We start from the raw sequence: 19,256 nt of genomic DNA on the forward strand, positions 1-19,256 counted from the left end.
AAAAGAAAACATTTTCCAATACCCGGGCATGATGGCTCACACCTATGGTCCCAGCACTTATGGAGGCCAAGTCAGGTGGATCACCTGAGGTCAGGAGTTTGAGACCAGCCTGACCAACATGGCGAAACCCCATCTCTACTAAAAATAGAAAAATTAGTCGGGCGTGGTGGCAGTTGCCTGTAATCCCAGCTACTTGGGAGGCTGAGGTGGGAGAATTGCTGGAACCCAGCAAGTGTAGGTTGCAGTGAGCCAAGATCGCACCATTGTACTCCAGCCTAGGCGACAAGAGCAAAACTCTATCTCAAAAGAAAAAAAAAAAAAGAAAGAAGTACAATTAATGTTATCATCATAGAAACTATCAGAATGGGTTGAATTGATGGATGCTACAAAGAAGAATGCACAAAATAAGGCCATTCTCTCACACTGCAAAGCACAAGTCATTTTTCAAGCCAAAGCAGACAGAAGGAGCAAGGCCAGCATTCAACTGTGATTAGCTGTAAGTCTGACGAAGAATATCTATGGTTTAGCAAGCTTTTCCCCTGGGGCCAGTACATTAATGATAGAGGAGCAAGTACAGAAACCAGTATGAGTGAGAGAGTGGACAGACGTGGTATAAGGGTATACCTCACCAGTCAGATCCCAGGAATGTGTAAGATCCAGATTTTTGCTTTCTACATCCGGGGTGAACAAACCCTGATAGCCTCAATTTGAAAATTCCAAATGCACAAAAGACTGAACCAGACACTAGCACACAGGTTTATTAATTTACAATGATAAATAAAGCTGTCACACAAACCTGATTACTCTGGTCAACCTAATTTGTTTCCTGTTCTCCATGGACTCATGCCACATGAAAAGCCAATCATAATCAGGCCCAACTTCACTGACATCACAAGAATTAAAAATAATTAATCCATCACAAAGGTTCTGCATAGCGAAAGAAACAATCAACGAAGTGCCGGACGCGGTGGCTTACACCTGTAATCCCAGCACTTTGGGAGGCCGAGGCGGGTGGATCACAAGGTCACGAGGTCAGGAGATCGAGACCATCCTGGCTACCACCACGGTAAAACCCCGTCTCTACTAAAAAATACAAAAAATTAGCCCCGCATGGTGGCGGGCGCCTGTAGTCCCAGCTGCTCGGGAGGCTGAAGCAGAAGAATGGCGTGAACCCGGGAGGCGGAGCTTGCAGTGAGCCCAGATCGCGCCACTGCACTCCAGCCTAGGCGACAAAGCAAGACTCCGTCTCAAAAAAAAAAAAAAGAGATTGAGACCATCCTGGCCAACGTGGTGAAACCCGTCTCTACTAAAAATACAAAAATTATCTGGGCGTGGTGGCGCACCCCTGTAGTCCCAGCTACTCGGAAGGCTAAGGCAAAAGAATCGCTTGAGCCGGGGCAGTGGAGGTTGCAGTGAGCCAAGATGGCGCTACTGCACTCCAGCCTGGAGACAGAGCGAGACTCGTCTCAAAAGATAAATAAATAAATAAATAAACAATCAACAAAGTGAAGAGACAACTCACAGAATGGGAGAAAATATTTACAAACTACTCATCTAATAAGGGATTAATAACCAGAATATAATAAGGAGCTCAAACAATTCAATGGGAAAAACATCTACTAATCCGTTTAAGAAATGGGCAAAAGATCTGAATAGACATTTCTCAAAGGAAGGCATACAAATGGCAAGCAGGTATATGAAAAGGTGCTCAACATCACTGATCATCAGAGAAATGCAAATCAAAACTACAATGAGATATCACATCACTCCAGTTAAAAGGGCTTTTATCCAAAAGAGAGGCTATAACAAATGCTAGAGAAAAGGGAACTCTCACACACTGTTAGTGGGAATGTAAATTAGTACAACCACCATGGAGAACAGTTTGGAGATTCCTCGAAAAACTAAAAATAGAACTGCCATATGTTCCAGCAATCCCACTGCTAGTTATATACCGAAAACAAAGAAAACCAGTATACAGAAGAGACAATCTGCACTCCTATGTTTACTGCAGCACTATTCAGAATAGCCAAGGTTTGGAATCAACCTAAGTGTCCATCAACAGATGAATGGATAAAGAAAATAAACACATAAGGGCCAGGCGCGGTGGCTCACGCCTGTAATCCCAGCACTTTGGGAGGCAGAGGTGGGCAGATCATGAGGTCAGGAGATCGAGACCATCCTGGCTAACATGGTGAAACCCCGTCTCCACTAAAAATACAAAAAATTAGCCGGGCGTGGTGGTGGGCACCTGTAGTCCCAGCTACTCGGGAGGCTGAGGCAGGAGAATGGCGTGAACCCGGGAGGCAGAGCTTGCAGTGAGCCGCGATCGCTCCACTGCACTCCAGCCTGGGTGGCAAAGCGAGACTCTGTCTCAAAAGGAAAAAAAAGAAAAAGAAAATAAACACATACACAATAAAATACTATCCAGCCTTAAAAAAGAATGAGATCCTGTCATTTGCAACAGCATGGGTGGAACTGGAGGTCATTATGTTAAGTGAAATAAGTCAAGCACAGAAAGACAAACCTCACATGTTCTCACTTACTTGCAGGAGCTAAAAAAATGAAAATAATTGAACTCATGGAGATAGAGAGTAGAATAGGGCTGGGCATGGTGGCTCATGCCTGTAATCTCAGCACTTTGGGAGGCTAAGGCAGGTGGATCACTTGAGGTCAGGAGTTCGAGAGCAGCCTGGCCAACGTGGCAAATCCCCGTCTCCATTAAAAATACAAAATTTAGCCAGGTGTGGTGGTGCACACCTGTATTCCCAGCTACTTGGGAGGCTGAGGCAGAAGAATCGCTTGAACCCAGGAGGCGGAGGTTGCTGTGGGCCAAGATGGCACCACTGCACTCCAGCCTGGGCGACAGAGCGAGACTCCATCTTAAAAAAAAAAAAAAAAGAAGAAGAAGAAGAAGTAGAATGATGGTTACTAAAGGCTGGGGGGCTGGGCAGGGGGAGGGAGTGGGAATGGTTAATGGGCACAAAAATACAGATAGCATGAATAAGATCTAGTGTTTGATAGCATGACAGGGTGACTACCATCAACAATAATTTATTGTACATCTTTATATAACTAAAAGGGTATAATTGGGCTGTTTGTAACACAAAGAGAGAATAAATGGTGATGGATACCTCATTTACCCAGATGTGATATATTATATGCCTGTATCAAAATATCTCATGTACCCTATAAATATATACACCTACTATGTACCCACAAAAATTATATATAAGCTGGCCTGTGGAACTGTGGCTCATGCCTGTGATCCCAGCACTTTCGGAGGCCAAGGCAGGAGGATCACTTGAGCCCAGGAGTTCAAGTCCAGTCTGGGCACCATAGGAAGACCTTGTCTCAACAAAAAATTAGCAAGGTATGGTGGCTAGTGCCTGTAGTCCCAACTACTCAGGAGACTGAGGTGGGACGATCACTTGGGCCCCAGAGGTTGAGGCTGCAGTGAGCTATGATCATGCCACTGCACTCCAGCCGGGGCTGTAGAGCAAGACTGTGTCTCAAAAAATAAGGGCTAGGTGTGGTGGTTCACACCTGTAATCCCAGCACTTTGGGAAGCCTAGGCAGGCAGATTGCTTGAGCCCAGGTGCTAAAAACCAGCCTGGCAAAACCCGCTCTCTAAAAAATACAAAAAATTAGCTGGGCATGGTGGTGCACACCTGTAGTCCCAGCAACTTGGGAGGCTAAGGTGAGAGAATCACTTGAGCCCAGGTGCAGACGCTATAGTTACAGTGAGCTATGATAAGCACTACTGAACTCCAGCCTGGGCAACAGAGAACCTGTCTCAAAAAAAAAAAAAAAGAAAGAAAGAAATTATCAAAAATTATCAAATGCCTATAATAAAATTTGTTACAGGCTGGGCATGGTGGCTCACGCCTGTAATCCTAGCACTTTGGGAGGCCGAGGCGGGTGGATCATGAGGTCAGGAGATCGAGACCATCCTGGCTAACACGGTGAAACCCTGTCTCTATTAAATATACAAAAAATTAGCTGGGCGTAGTGGCTGGCGCCCTGTACTCCCAGCTATTCTGGAGGCTGAGGCAGAGAATGGTGTGAACCCAGCAGGCGGAGCTTGCAGTAAGCTGAGATCGCACCACTGCACTCCAGCCTGAGCGACAGAGCGAGACTTCATCTCAAAAAAAATAAATAAATAAAAATAGCATAAAATTCGTTACAAATTTTAAGTAGGGCTGCACCCTAGTAATAAGTAAGCTACAATATGCACCCTGAAATCACTAAATGAAATAACTTAATTACCTAGTTAATTACACTACAATTTTTACCTAAATACCACGGTGTGTCTGTCAAAGGCAGGAACTTTGGTTTGATATAATGTTTAGATGTTCCCCTAGGCAACAGTCAGTAAGCTTAGCTGTTTCCTTCATCCACTCCTAGAACATGAAAACATATCGTGTCATTACCATTTAAAATACACACGTATCTATTTGCTCTGCAGGAGGATAAAAGCATGATTCTTCTGAAAGGTGTATACAACTGCTAAAAGAACAGCACTGCTGTACATACTTTATGAAGAGATTTGCTACCAGACTACCTGTGTCAACTCTATTCTCTAGGTATTATTATTTCAATATATTTCAACACAGGAAATGAAAAAAAAAAACATTTAAAACTCTGGAACAAGAACAGCAGTAAAACAACAATAATAAGATCTAATCAATAAATACTATTTTTTTTTGAGACAGAGTCTCACTCTGTCACCCAGGCTGGAGTGCAGTGGCGCCATCTCGGCTCACTGCAACCTCCACCTCCTGGGTTCAAGCGATTCTCCTGCCTCAGCTTCCTGAGTAGCTGGGATTACAGGCATGCGCCACCACGCCGGGCTAATTTTTTGTATTTTTAGTAGAGACGGGGTTTCACCATGTTAGCCAGGAAGGTCTCAATCTCCTGACCTTGTGATCCACCCACCTCGGCTTCCCAAAGTGCTGGCATTACAGGCGTGAGCCACCATGCCCGACCATTAAATACTATTTTAAAAAATATCTCTAGCATTATAACTCAGTATATAAATAATGTGAAAAGCCAATAGTAGGTAAATAAATGCTACAGAAGTCTTTATAAATAAACATTTCATTTTGGTGAAAAACAAAGTGCAATCACAGGAAATGGCGGGATAAAAATTAGATTTTTCTCTATATGGGAAGCTAAGAAACTCATGTCTAAAATTAATCAAGAAAAAAGCTAATGCAGAATTTTTTTTTATTAATTTGTTTAGAGACAGCATCTCACTCTGTTATAATCCAGCCCAGGCTGGATTATAGCTCAGTGCAGCCGTGAACTTATGGGCTCAAGCAATCCTCCCACCTTAGCCTCCCAGTAGCTGGGACTACAGGCCTGAGTCACCATGCCTGGCAAATAATTTTGTTAAAAGACAGCATATTAAAAGAGCATGTGACTACCCCATCTTAAAATCTTAAAGAATGGACACCACTTTGGACTAAAGGATTAAACCAAGATGTGAAATAGAATCAAGTTTTTCAATAATCTGGACTTACTGATTTAAAACAATACTGCGCCAGGCAAGGTGGCTCAGGCCTGTAATCCCAGCACTTTGGGAGGCTGAGGTGGGTGGATCGCCTGAGGTCAGGAGTTCAAGACCAGCCTGGCCAACACAGGGAAACCCCATCTCTACTAATAATACAAAAATTAGCTGGGCATGGAGGGGGGTGCCTGTAATCCTAGCTACTCGGCAGGCTAAGGCAGGAGAATTGCTTGAACCCAGGAGGCGGAGGTTGCAGTGAGCCAAGATCCCACCACTGCACTCCAGCCTCAGCGACAAGAGCGAGACACCGTCTAAAAAAAAAAAAAAAAAAATTCTGTTCACCAATTTGACAATATGAATCACAACTTTCTTTTATTTGAAACAGAGACTTGCTCTGTCACCCAGGCTGCAGTGCAGTGGCACGATCACAGTTCACTGCTGGCTCAACTTCCTGGGTTCAAGCAATCCTCCCATTTCAGCTTCCCAAGTAGCTGGGGCTACAGGCACATGCCACCATGCCTGGCTGATTTTTTTATTTTTTATTTATGTACTTATTTATTTCTTTCTTTATTTTTGCTAGAGACAGGGATCTTGTTACGTTACCTAGGCTGGTCTCAAACTCCTGAGCTCAAGCAATCCTCCCTCTTCAGCCTCCCAAAGTGCTGCAATTACAGACATGAGCCACCACACCCAGTCTATGAATCACAATTTAAACTGTACAGTTTTGTAAGAAAACGTATTTTTTTTTTTTTTAGAATTACACTGTAAAGTATTTAGGAATGAAATGCTACTCTGTATATAATTTAAAATGCTTAAGCAAAAAATAAGAGATGTGCCGGGTGCAGTGGGTCACATCTGTAATCCCAGCGCTTTGAGAGGGTGAGGTGGGTGGATCACCTGAGGTCAGGTGTTCAAGACCAGCCTGGCCAACATGGGGAAACCCCATCTCTACTAAAAATATAAAAATTAGCTGGGCATAGTGGCGCATGTCTGTAATCCTAGCTACTTGGGACGCTGAGGCAGGAGAACCGCTTCAACCTAGGAAACAGTGGTTGCAGTGAGCAGAGATCGCACCACTGCACTCCAGCCTGGGTGACAGAGTAAGACTCCATCTCAAAAAAAAAAAAAATTGGAAATGAAGCAAATATGGCAACATGTTAACAATTGTTAAACTGACATGGCAAGCATATACAGGTGTCCATTATACTATTCTCTCTACTTTCTTTGTCTACGCTTTTTTTTTTTTTTTTTTTTTTTTTTTTTTTTGTGAGATGGAGTCTTTGTGGCCCAGGGTGGGGTGCAGTGGTGCAATCTCGGCTCACTGCAACCTCCACGTCCTGGGTTTAAGAAATTATCTTGCCTCAGCCTCCCAAGTAGCTGGGATTACAGGCACCCACCACCACACCCAGCTAATTTTTTTTGTAATGTTAGTAGAGACAGGGTTTCGCCATGTTGCCCAGGCTGGTCTCGAACTCTTGACCAAGTGATCCACTTGCCTCCCAAAGTGTTGCGATTACAGGCGTGAGCCACCACGCCTGGCTTATTCTCTCTACTTTCTAGACTTTTGAAACCTTTTCTTTTTTGTATTTTCTAATAATAATACAAAAACTACTCATATCTTCCTTAAATCTATTCTATTTGTAGGAATTAATCCAACAGATACAGCTCTGTCCATTAAAAAGGCCCAGAAACGAAGACCAACCCAGTAGCAATGAGCACCACTGCAGCCCATACTGTGGCCCCTGAATGATATTTGCCAGCAAAAAAAAAGAAAGAAAACAGCAAGAAACGTAAGATGAACCTTTACATGATAGCTTCCTTATCATATGAGGAAAGCTCTTCCAGCTTCTAGAGGCTTAGAGGCTGCATACTCCTTAGCTCATGACCCTCTTCCATCTTCAGAATCAACAATGGCCAGCTGAAACATTCTCATGTCACACTGACACTGCCTCTTCTGCCTCTAGCTTCTACTTCTTTTCTATTTTTTTTTTTTTTTTGAGATGTTTCACTCTTGTCACCCAGGCTGGAGTGCAATGGCACCATCTCAGCTCCCTGCAACCTCTGTCTCCCAGGTTCAAGCGATTCTCCTGCTTCAGTCTCCCAAGTAGCTGGGATTACTGGCATGCGCCACCACATCTAACTAATTTTTGTATTTTTAGTAGAGACAGGGTTTCACCATGTTGGTCAGACTGGTCTCAAACTCCTGACCTCAGGTGATCCATCCGACTTGGCCTCCCAAAGTGCTGGGACTACAGGTGTGAGCCACTGCGCCTGACCTAGCTTCTACTTCTAATGATTCTTGTGATTACATTGAGCCCAACTGGATAAACCAGATACTCTCCCAATCTTAAAATCAGCTGATTAGCAACCTTAATTCCATCTATAATTCTAATTCCCCTTTGCCATGTAACCTAGCAAAATCAGAGGTTGTGGGGACATCTTTGGGAGGCTCTGATCCTGCCCACCACAGTATATCATCTTTATTCCATCTAAACAGTTTAAGATGTAACACTTTTTAAATCTTCATATGATGCTATCACAGGAAATCACATCTCCAATTACCAGAAGCCATTTGCAGAACATTAGTACAATTGCATTTCTTTCTTTTTTTTTTTTTTTTTTTTTGAGACAGTCTGATTCTGTCACCCAGGCTGGAATGGAGTATGCCATTTCGTCTCACTGCAACCTCCTGCTCCCATGTTCAAGCGATTCTCCTGTCTCAGCCTCCCAAGTAGCTGGGGCTACAGGAGCGTGCCACAAAACCCAGCTAATTTTTTTTGTATTTTTAGTAGAGACAGGGTTTCAACATGTTGGCCAGGCTGATCTCGAACTCCTGACTTCAAGTGATCTACAGCCTTGGCTTCCCAAAGTGCTGGGATTACAGGCATGAGCCACCACGCCCAGTCCGTATTTCTTTTTAAAGTAAATTTTTAAATGTTTATTTACAACAATATGCATGATTAACTGGTCTAAGTGCTTTAAACATCTAACTGATTTAGTTGTCATAACAGCCCTACAACATCCAGTGAAGTAACCACAGAAATTATTACTAAATCTGTGTTCAATTACTCTACATCTTAGTACCAATTCCAAAAGATGACCTCTAAAAGAAATGCAGGCCAGGCGTGGTGGCTCACACCTGTAATCCCAGCACTTTGGGAGGCAGAGATGGGAGGATTATGAGGTCAGGTGTTTGAGACCAGCATGGCCAACATGGTGAAACCCCATTTCTACCAAAAAAAACCATGCAAAAATTAGCTGTGTGTGGTGGTGGGTGCCTGTAGTCCCAGCTACTCGGGAGGCTGAGGCAGGAGAATCACTTGAACCCAGGAGGCAGAGGTTACAATGAGCCGAGATCGTGCCATTGCACTCCAGCCTGGGTGACAAAAACAAAACTCAACCTCAAAAAAAAAAAAAAAAAAAGCTTAAATTTACAGTAGCTCCCTCTCTGCAGAATTACAATTTTCAAGGGAGAAAAAAGCACTTACCTGATAAAACATGCATGGAGAAAGTGTCACATTCACAGGCAATTTAATAAATAACATTTAAATAAATTAAAAACTTCATGTTTGCTAAACTATCATTAAAAAACTTTTATCTATATTACTGTACTAGTGATATGCCACCCTGTCTTCAAGAATTGGGACTTATCTCCCAAGAGCTGGGAGGACTGGCTTTTGGTAAATAGCCCTCAACTGTCTGCCCTCTTATGGAATTGTCTACTGTAGAAAGCATCTTGCCCAAGGGCACACCCCCTTCCTAGGGTCAACAGAACCCAGTGACAGATCATCACAAACGTATAATGACCCAGACCCTCATCTCAACTAGAAAAGACTCTGAAAGGCCACTCTATCTTCAGAGCACCCAAAGGAGACAGCTGAAATATTTGTTGAGGCTGCACCATAGCCCAACTTAGCCCTCTGCCCAACCTTGCTTACTCTCTTTCCTCTTCCATGAGTACTGGTCACAAAGTACTCCCTAAAAAATTTTCTGAACACTAAACTTCCTAAGTGTAAATCTCTAGCTAAGTCTGCTTACCAGAGAATGTGAATATTGGAAATTTCCAAGTACTGGACATTGATTGACTTGCAGACAACAATTTGGCAACATATGTCAAGAACCTGAGAATATTCACATTCTTTAGAAGTAACAGAGTAGGGCCAGGTGCAGTGGCTCATGCCTGTAATCCCAGCACTTTGGGAGGCTGGGGCAGGCAGATCACCTAAGGTCAGGAGTTCGAGACCAGCCTGGCCAACATGGTGAAACCCTGTCTCTACTAAAAATACAAAAATTAGCTGGGTGTGGTGGCGGGTCCCCATAATCCCAGCTGCTCGGGAGGCTGAGGCAGGAGAATCACTTGAACTTGGGAGGCAGAGGTTGCAGTGAGCCAAGATCACGCCATTGCACTCCAGCCTGGGCGACAAAAGTGAGATTCCATCTCAAAAAAAAAAAAAAAAAAAAAAAAAAAAAAAGTAACAGAGTAGAAAGGGCATGGGCAATGAAGGATAGATTCAAATCCCAGTTCTGCTATATAAAAGTTCTGAGACCTGAGACTTGGTCTTCTTGTCTATAAACATAGGAATAGTAACATCTATATTTTAAGGTTATTATTGGAATATTCAAAGTTGAGAGCATGCTTTCAAGTGTCTGGTACACAGTAATTATTCATTAAACATTACTTTCTCTTCCCATTTACAAATAATACCAGGAATGTAAAAACCCTTGCCAGATCAAGTATATGTTAAAGACTTCCACAGCCTCCATGAAGGCAGAGTCCACATGTATCTTGTTCAATGGCTTTCACCAAACCTTATTGTGCATCAGAATCCCCTGGAGGGGCTGCTCTGTCTATGGAGTAGCCATTCTTTTATTCCTTTACTTTCCTAATAAACTTGTTTTCACTTTACACACTCGCCCTGAATTCTTTCTTGCACAAGATCCAAGAACCTCTTTTGGGGTCTGGATTGAGACCATTTCCTGTAACATCTTTCTGGTGACCACTGAAGGGGCAAAAGTGTGGAAACCCCTGACCCAAAGACTAACTTTGGGTAAACGGTGGTTCCAGTAACGTCTTTCTAGTGAACCACAGAAGGGACGATACTGAAGAAACCCCCTGACCCAAGGAAATAGACTGCAGCACTGATTGGCCGACCTGAGAGTCAAGGAAACTCTTCTTCTGAGCTATTTCCAGCTCTCAACAATTGAGTAGGCCGGGCATGGTGGCTCATGCCTGTAATCCCAGCACTTTGGGAGGCCAAGGCTGGTAGCACCTGAGGTCAGGAGTTTGAGAGCAGCCTGGCCAACATGGTGAAACCCAGTCTCTACGAAAAATACAAAAATTAGCCAGGCATGGTGACGGGCGCCCAACTACTCCAGAGGCTGAGGCTGGAGAATTGCTTGAACTCAGGAGGCGATGGTTGCCGTGAGTCAAGATCATGCCACTGCACTCCAGCCTGGGTGACAAGAGCAAAACTCCTTCTCAAAAACAAACAAACAAAAAAAAATTGAGTGAAGTATATCCCTGTAAACTAAATTTGGAGCATATTTGTTTCCTCTACCTGATTCCTCCAGAATTTGCAAACTATTTTTAAGTATTCTTAATTTATGACAATATAGTTATTTGCATAAGTGCAGTAAGAATCTGTTTCCCCCCCCCTTTTTTTTTAGATGGAATCTTGCTCCAGGTTAGAATGCAGTGGCACGATCTTGGCTCACTGCAGCCTCCGCCTCCCAGGTTCAAGCGATTCACCTATCTCAGCCTCCAGAGTAGCTGGGACTACAGGCGTGCGCCACCACACCCGGCTAATTGTTTGTATTTTTAGTAGAGACGGGGTTTCACCACATTGGCAGGCTGGTTGCAAACTTCTGACCTTGGGTGATCCACCTACCTCGGCCTCCCAAAGTGCTAGGATTATAGGCATGAGCCACTGCACCTGGCCAAGAATCTGTTTTCTTTTGTAACAGGACACAATTGGAAAAACTGGTTATTTTACCAAGGCTTTAACTGGAATGGCATGCTTCCCTTTAAGGAAACAAACTTGACTTGTAAAGCCAATAAAAGCCGCTTGGGAAAATATCTCAAACTTTGTCTCCACAGTCTCTACACAGGGTTCCTGACCTGTGGTAAGTAAAAAATGTCACTTTCTCACAGGCCCAGGAGCCCAAATTTATCTTGGGAGCCAAGAGGAGAGGAATTTACTCAACTCATAGATATGTGATGGTACAAGCCCATGGCTGGGTTCGGCTTTAAAAAAGTATTATCTGAGGTTCTTTCTATGGGACAGAGTTCCATCAAAGCCAATTTAAAAACAGCTTATGTGAAAAATAATTATTCTTGGTGGCAGCCAAGATGGCCGAATAAGAACAGCTCCGGTCTACAGCTCCCAGCGTGAGCGACACAGAAGACAGGTCATTTCTGCATTTCTATCTGAGGTACCGGGTTCATCTCACTAGGGAGTGCCAGACAGTGGGCGCAGGACAGTGGGTGCAGCGCACCGTGCATGAGCCGAAGAAGGGTGAGGCATTGCCTCACTCAGGAAGCACAAGGGGTCAGGGAGTTCCCTTTCCTAGTCAAAGAAAGGGGTGACAGACGGCACCTGGAAAATCAGGTCACTCCCACCCTAATACTGTGCTTTTCTGACGGGCTTAAAAAACGGCACACCAGGAGATTATATCCCACACCTGGCTCGGAGGGTCCTATGCCCACGGAGTCTCGCTAATTGCTAGCACAGCAGTCTGAGATCAAACTGCAAGGCGGCAGCGAGGCTGGAGGAGGGGCACCCGCCATTGCCCAGGCTCGCTTAGGTAAACAAAGCAGCCGGGAAGCTCGAACTGGGTGGAGCCCACCACAGCTCAAGGAGGCCTGCCTGCCTCTGTAGGCTCCACCTCTGGGGGCAGGGCACAGACAAACAAAAAGACAGCAGTATCCTCTGCAGACTTAAATGTCCCTGTCTGACAGCTTTGAAGAGAGCAGTGGTTCTCCCAGCACGCAGCTGGAGATCTGAGAACAGGCAGACTGCGTTCTCAAGTGGGTCCCTGACCCGTGACCCCCGAGCAGCCTAATTGGGAGGCACCCCCCAGTAGGGGCAGACTGACACCTCACACAGCTGGGTACTCCTCTGAGACAAAACTTCCAGAGGAACGATCAGACAGCAGCATTCACAGTTCACAAAAATCCGCTGTTCTGCAGCCACCGCTGCTGATACTCAGGCAAACGGTCTGGAGTGGACCTCTAGCAAACTCCAACAGACCTGCAGCTGAGGGTCCTGGCTGTTAGAAGGAAAACTAACGAACAGAAAGGACATCCACACCAAAAACCCTTCTGTACGTCACCATCATCAAAGACCAAAAGTAGATAAAACCACAAAGATGGGGAAAAAACAGAGCAGAAAAACTGGAAACTCTAAAAAGCGAGCGCCTCTCCTCCTCCAAAGGAACGCAGTTCCTCACCAGCAACGGAACAAAGCTGGATGGAGAATGACTTTGATGAGTTGAGAGAAGAAGGCTTCAGACGATCAAACTACTCTGAGCTACAGGAGGAAATTCAAACCAAAGGCAAAGAAGTTAAAAACTTTGAAAAAATTTTAGACGAATGTATAACTAGAATAACCAATACAGAGAAGTGCTTAAAGGAGCTGATGGAACTGAAAGCCAAGGCTCGAGAACTACGTAAAGAATGCAGAAGCCTCAGGAGCTGATGCGATCAACTGGAAGAAAGGGTATCAGTGATGGAAGATGAAATGAATGAAATCAAGCGAGAAAGGAAGTTTAGAGAAAAAAGAATAAAAAGAAACGAACAAAGCCTCCAAGAAATGTGGGACTATGTGAAAAGACCAAATCTACATCTGATTGGTGTACCTGAAAGTGACGGGGAGAATGGAACCAAGTTGGAAAACACTCTGCAGGATATTATCCAGGAGAACTTCCCCAATCTAGCAAGGCAGGCCAACATTCAGACTTACGAAATACAGAGAACGACACAAAGATACTCCTTGAGAAGAGCAACTCTAAGACACATAATTGTCAGATTCACCAAAGTTGAAATGAAGGAAAAAATGTTAAGGGCAGTCAGAGAGAAAGGTTGGGTTACCCACAAAGGGAAGCCCATCAGACTAACAGCTGATCTCTCGGCAGAAACTCTACAAGCCAGAAGAGAGTGGGGGCCAATATTCAACATTCTTAAAGAAAAGAATTTTCAACCCAGAATTTCATATCCAGCCTAACTAAGCTTCATAAGTGAAGGAGAAATAAAATACTTTACAGACAAGCAAATGCTGAGAGATTTTGTCACTACCAGGCCTGCCCTAAAAGAGCTCCTGAAGGAAGCACTAAACATGGAAAGCAAAAACCGGTACCAGCCACTGCAAAATCATGCCAAATTGTAAAGACCATCGAGGCTAGGAAGAAACTGCATCAACTAACGAGCAAAATAACTAGCTAACATCATAATGACAGGATCAAATTCACACATAACAATATTAACTTTAAATGTAAATGGACTAAATGCTCCAATTAAAAGACACAGACTGGCAAATTGGATAAAGACTCAAGACCCATCAGTGTGCTGTATTCAGGAAACCCATCTCACGTGCAGAGACACACATAGGCTCAAAATAAAAGGATGGAGGAAGATCTACCAAGCAAATGGAAAACAAAAAAAGGCAGGGGTTGCAATCCTAGTCTCTGATAAAACAGACTTTAAACCAACAAAGATCAAAAGAGACAAAGAAGGCCATTACATAATGGTAAAGGGATCAATTCAACAAGAAGAGCTAACTATCCTAAATATATATGCACCCAATACAGGAGCACCCAGATTCATAAAGCAAGTCCTGAGTGACCTACAAAGAGACTTAGACTCCCACACAATAATAATGGGAGACTTTAACACCCCACTGTCAACATTAGACAGATCAACGAGACAGAAAGTTAACAAGGATACCCAGGAATTGAACTCAGCTCTGCACCAAGCGGACCTAATAGACATCTACAGAACTCTCCACCCCAAATCAACAGAATATACATTTTTTTCAGCACCACACCACACCTATTCCAAAATTGACCACATACTTGGAAGTAAAGCTCTCCTCAGCAAATGTAAAAGAACAGAAATTATAACAAACTGTCTCTCAGACCACAGTGCAATCAAACTAGAACTCAGGATTAAGAAATTCACTCAAAACCACTCAACTACATGGAAACTGAACAACCTGCTCCCGAATGACTACTGGGTACATAACAAAATGAAGACAGAAATAAAGATGTTCTTTGAAACCAACGAGAACAAAGACACAACATACCAGAATCTCTGGGACACATTCAAAGCAGTGTGTAGAGGGAAATTTATAGCACTAAATGCCCACAACAGAAAGCAGGAAAGATCCAAAATTGACACCCTAACATCACAATTAAAAGAACTAGAAAAGCAAGAGCAAACACATTCAAAAGCTAGCAGAAGGCAAGAAATAACTAAAATCAGAGCAGAACTGAAGGAAATAGAGACACAAAAAACCCTTCAAAAAATTAATGAATCCAGGAGCTGGTTTTTTGAAAGGATCAACAAAATTGATAGACCGCTAGCAAGACTAATAAAGAAGAAAAGAGAGAAGAATCAAATAGACGCAATAAAAAATGATAAAGGGGATATCACCACCGATCCCACAGAAATACAAACTACCATCAGAGAATACTACAAACACCTCTACGCAAATAAACTAGAAAATCTAGAAGAAATGGATAAATTCCTCGACACATACACCCTCCCAAGACTAAACCAGGAAGAAGTGGAATCTCTGAATAGACCAATAGCAGGCTCTGAAATTGTGGCAATCATCAATAGCTTACCAACCAAAAAGAGTCCAGGACCGGATGGATTCACAGCCGAATTCTATCAGAGGTACAAGGAGGAACTGGTACCATTCCTTCTGAAACTATTCCAATCAATAGAAAAAGAGGGAATCCTCCCTAACTCATTTTATGAGGCCAGCATCATCCTGATACCAAAGCCTGGCAGAGACACAACAAAAAAAGAGAATTTTAGACCAATATCCTTGATGAACATTGATGCAAAAATCCTCAATAGAATACTGGCAAACAGAATCCAGCAGCACATCAAAAAGCTTATCCACCATGATCAAGTGGGCTTCATCCCTGGGATGCAAGGCTGGTTCAGTATACACAAATCAATAAATGTAATCCAGCATAGAAACAGAACCAAAGACAAAAACCACATGATTATCTCAATAGATGCAGAAAAGGCCTTTGACAAAATTCAACAACCCTTCATGCTAAAAACTCTCAATAAATTAGGTATTGATGGGACATATCTCAAAATAATAAGAGCTATCTATGACAAACCCACGGCCAATATCATACTGAATGGGCAAAAACTGGAAGCATTCCCTTTGAAAACTGGCACAAGACAGGGATGCCCTCTCTCACCACTCCTATTCAACATAGTGTTGGAAGTTCTGGCCAGGGCAATTAGGCAGGAGAAGGAAATAAAGGGTATTCAATTAGGAAAAGAGGAAGTCAAATTGTCCCTGTTTGCAGATGACATGATTGTATATCTAGAAAACCCCATCGTCTCAGCCCAAAATCTCCTTAAGCTGATAAGCAACTTCAGCAGTCTCAGGTTACAAAATCAATGTACAAAAATCACAAGCATTCTTATACACCAATAACAGACAAACAGAGAGCCAAATCATGAGTGAAATCCCATTCACAATTGCTTCAAAGAGAATAAAATACCTAGGAATCCAACTTACAAGGGATGTGAAGGACCTCTTCAAGGAGAACTACAAACCACTGCTCAATGAAATAAAAGAGGATACAAAGAAATGGAAGAACATTCCATGCTCATGGGTAGGAAGAATCAATATCGTGAAAATGGCCATACTGCCCAAGGTAATTTATAGATTCAATGCCATCCCCATCAAGCTACCAATGACTTTCTTCACAGAATTGGAAAAAACTACTTTAAAGTTCATATGGAACCAAAAAAGAGCCCACATCGCCAAGTCAATGCTAAGCCAAAAGAACAAAGCTGGAAGCATCACGCTACCTGACTTCAAACTATACTACAAGGCTACGGTAACCAAAACAGCATGATACTGGTACCAAAACAGAGATATAGATCAATGGAACAGAACAGAGCCCTCAGAAATAACGCCGCATATCTACAACTATCTGATCTTTGACAAACCTGAGAAAAACAAGCAATGGGGAAAGGATTCCCTATTTAACAAATGGTGCTGGGAAAACTGGCTAGCCATATGTAGAAAGCTGAAACTGGATCCCTTCCTTACACCATATACAAAAATTAATTCAAGATGGATTAAAGACTTAAATGTTAGACCCAAAACCATAAAAACCCTAGAAGAAAACCTAGGCATTACCATTCAGGACATAGGCATGGGCAAGGACTTCATGTCTAAAACACCAAAAGCAATGGCAACAAAAGCCAAAATTGACAAATGGGATCTCATTAAACTAAAGAGCTTCTGCACAGCAAAAGAAACTACCATCAGAGTGAACAAGCAACCTACACAATGGGAGAAAATTTTCGCAAACTACTCATCTGACAAAGGGCTAATATCCAGAATCTACAATGAACTCAAACAAATTTACAAGAAAAAAACAAACAACCCCATCAAAAAGTGGGCGAAGGACATGAACAGACACTTCTCAAAAGAAGACATTTATGCAGCCAAAAAACACATGAAAAAATGCTCACTATCACTGGCCATCAGAGAAATGCAAATCAAAACCACAATGAGATACCATCTCACACCAGTTAGAATGGTAATCATTAAAAAGTCAGGAAACAACAGGTGCTGGAGAGGATGTGGAGAAACAGGAACACTTTTACACTGTTGGTGGGACTGTAAACTAGTTCAACCATTGTGGAAGTCAGTGTGGCGATTCCTCAGGGATCTAGAACTAGAAATACCATTTGACCCAGCCATCCCATTACTGGGTATATACCCAAAGGACTATAAATCATGCTGCTATAAAGACACATGCACACGTATGTTTATTGCGGCACTATTCACAATAGCAAAGACTTGGAACCAACCCAAATGTCCAACAATGATAGACTGGATTAAGAAAATGTGGCACATATACACCATGGAATACTATGCAGCCATAAAAAATGATGAGTTCATGTCCTTTATAGGGACATGGATGAAACTGGAAATCATCATTCTCAGTAAACTATCGCAAGGACAAAAAACCAAACACCGCATGTTCTCACTCGTAGGTGGGAATTGAACAATGAGAACACATGGACACAGGAAGGGGAACATCACACTCTGGGGACTGTTGTGGGGTGGGGGGAGGGGGGAGGGATAGCATTAGGAGATATACCTAATGCTAAATGATGAGTTAATGGGTGCAGCACACCAGCATGGCACACGTATACATATGTAACTAACCTGCACATTGTGCACATGTACCCTAAAACTTAAAGTATAATAATAATAAAATAAAAATAAATAAATAAAAGAAAAAAAAAGAAAAATAATTATTCTTGCTGCACTTTATACAAATAATCAGGCCAACTATAATAAAGCAAATCAGTCTTTTTTTTTTTGGAGAAGGAGTCTCGCTCTGTCGCCCAGGCTGGAGTGCAGTGGCATGGTCTCGGCTCACTGCAACCTCCACCTCCCGGGTTCATGCCATTCTCCTGCCTCAGCCTCCTTTAGTAGCTGGAACTACAGGCGCCCGCCACCACGCCCGGCTAATTTTTTGTATCGAGACCATGTTAGCCAGGATGGTCTCGATCTCATGACCTCGTGATCCACCCGCCTTGGCCTCTCAAAGTGCTGGGATTACAGGTGTGAGCCACCGTGCCCGGCCCAAGCAAATCAGTCTTACCATGACTTGTCTTTGGTAAAACTTGGAAACTAGAGAGAAAAATTATGTTTCAAGAACTATGGAACATTCGTTATTACATTCTAGTCTCATTAGTTGTTTTTAAGTTTGTTTCTTCAATTTAGGCTAACCCTGCTTATTCCTGTGAACCAACTGGTGATCTCTGGCTGCAGCTCAGAAGAAACAAGAGGGATGGGTAATGTAAAAATATGGATAAATATTCTAATTCTGGGCACATTGCAATCAGCTAGTAAACCCATATCAGCTTGGTTCCAGCAGTTGCCCAGTTCATAGAAAGCCTCCTTATTGGCCAGGCACGGTGGCTCACACCTGTAATCCCAGGACTTTGGGAGGCCGAGGCGGGCAGGACACCTCAGGAGTTCGAGACCAGCCTGACCAACATGGAGAAATCCTGTCTCCACTAAAAATTCAAAATTAGCCAAGTGTGGTGGCACATGCCTGAAATCCCAGCTACTCGGGAGACTGAGGCAGGAGAATCGCTTGAACCCAGGAGGCAGAGGTTGCAGTGAGCCAACATCACACCACTACACTCCAGCCTGAACAACAAGAGCGAAACTCCGTCTCAAAATACACAGAAAACAGTCAAATTTTTGTTGACTAAGACTTATGAGTAAGTCTACTACATTATTATTTACTCTAAAAACTAGAAATTAGCATCCAAAAATGGGGAACAATTAAACAAACTATATACTACACTAAATGTAATAATTAAGAAATACGCAAAATCAAAAAAAGAAGAAATATTGCAAAATAATGCTGTAGAAACATAGGTAAATTTATACCAAAAAATAAGTTTAAAAAAAAGGTAACAAAAAATTGTAATGTGTATCAGTTTAAACTATATTAGATA

General features: G+C 42.8%; 1 protein-coding gene across 6 annotated transcripts in view; it reads right to left on the reverse strand.

The window, feature by feature from the left end:
• TBCE (tubulin folding cofactor E) overlaps window positions 1–19,256 on the reverse strand; it is a 91,665-nt gene that overhangs the window by 54,790 nt on the left and 17,619 nt on the right.

This window comes from Pongo abelii, chromosome 1 (genome assembly GCF_028885655.2).
Source record: "Pongo abelii isolate AG06213 chromosome 1, NHGRI_mPonAbe1-v2.0_pri, whole genome shotgun sequence".
NCBI classification, from domain to species: Eukaryota; Metazoa; Chordata; class Mammalia; order Primates; family Hominidae; genus Pongo; species Pongo abelii.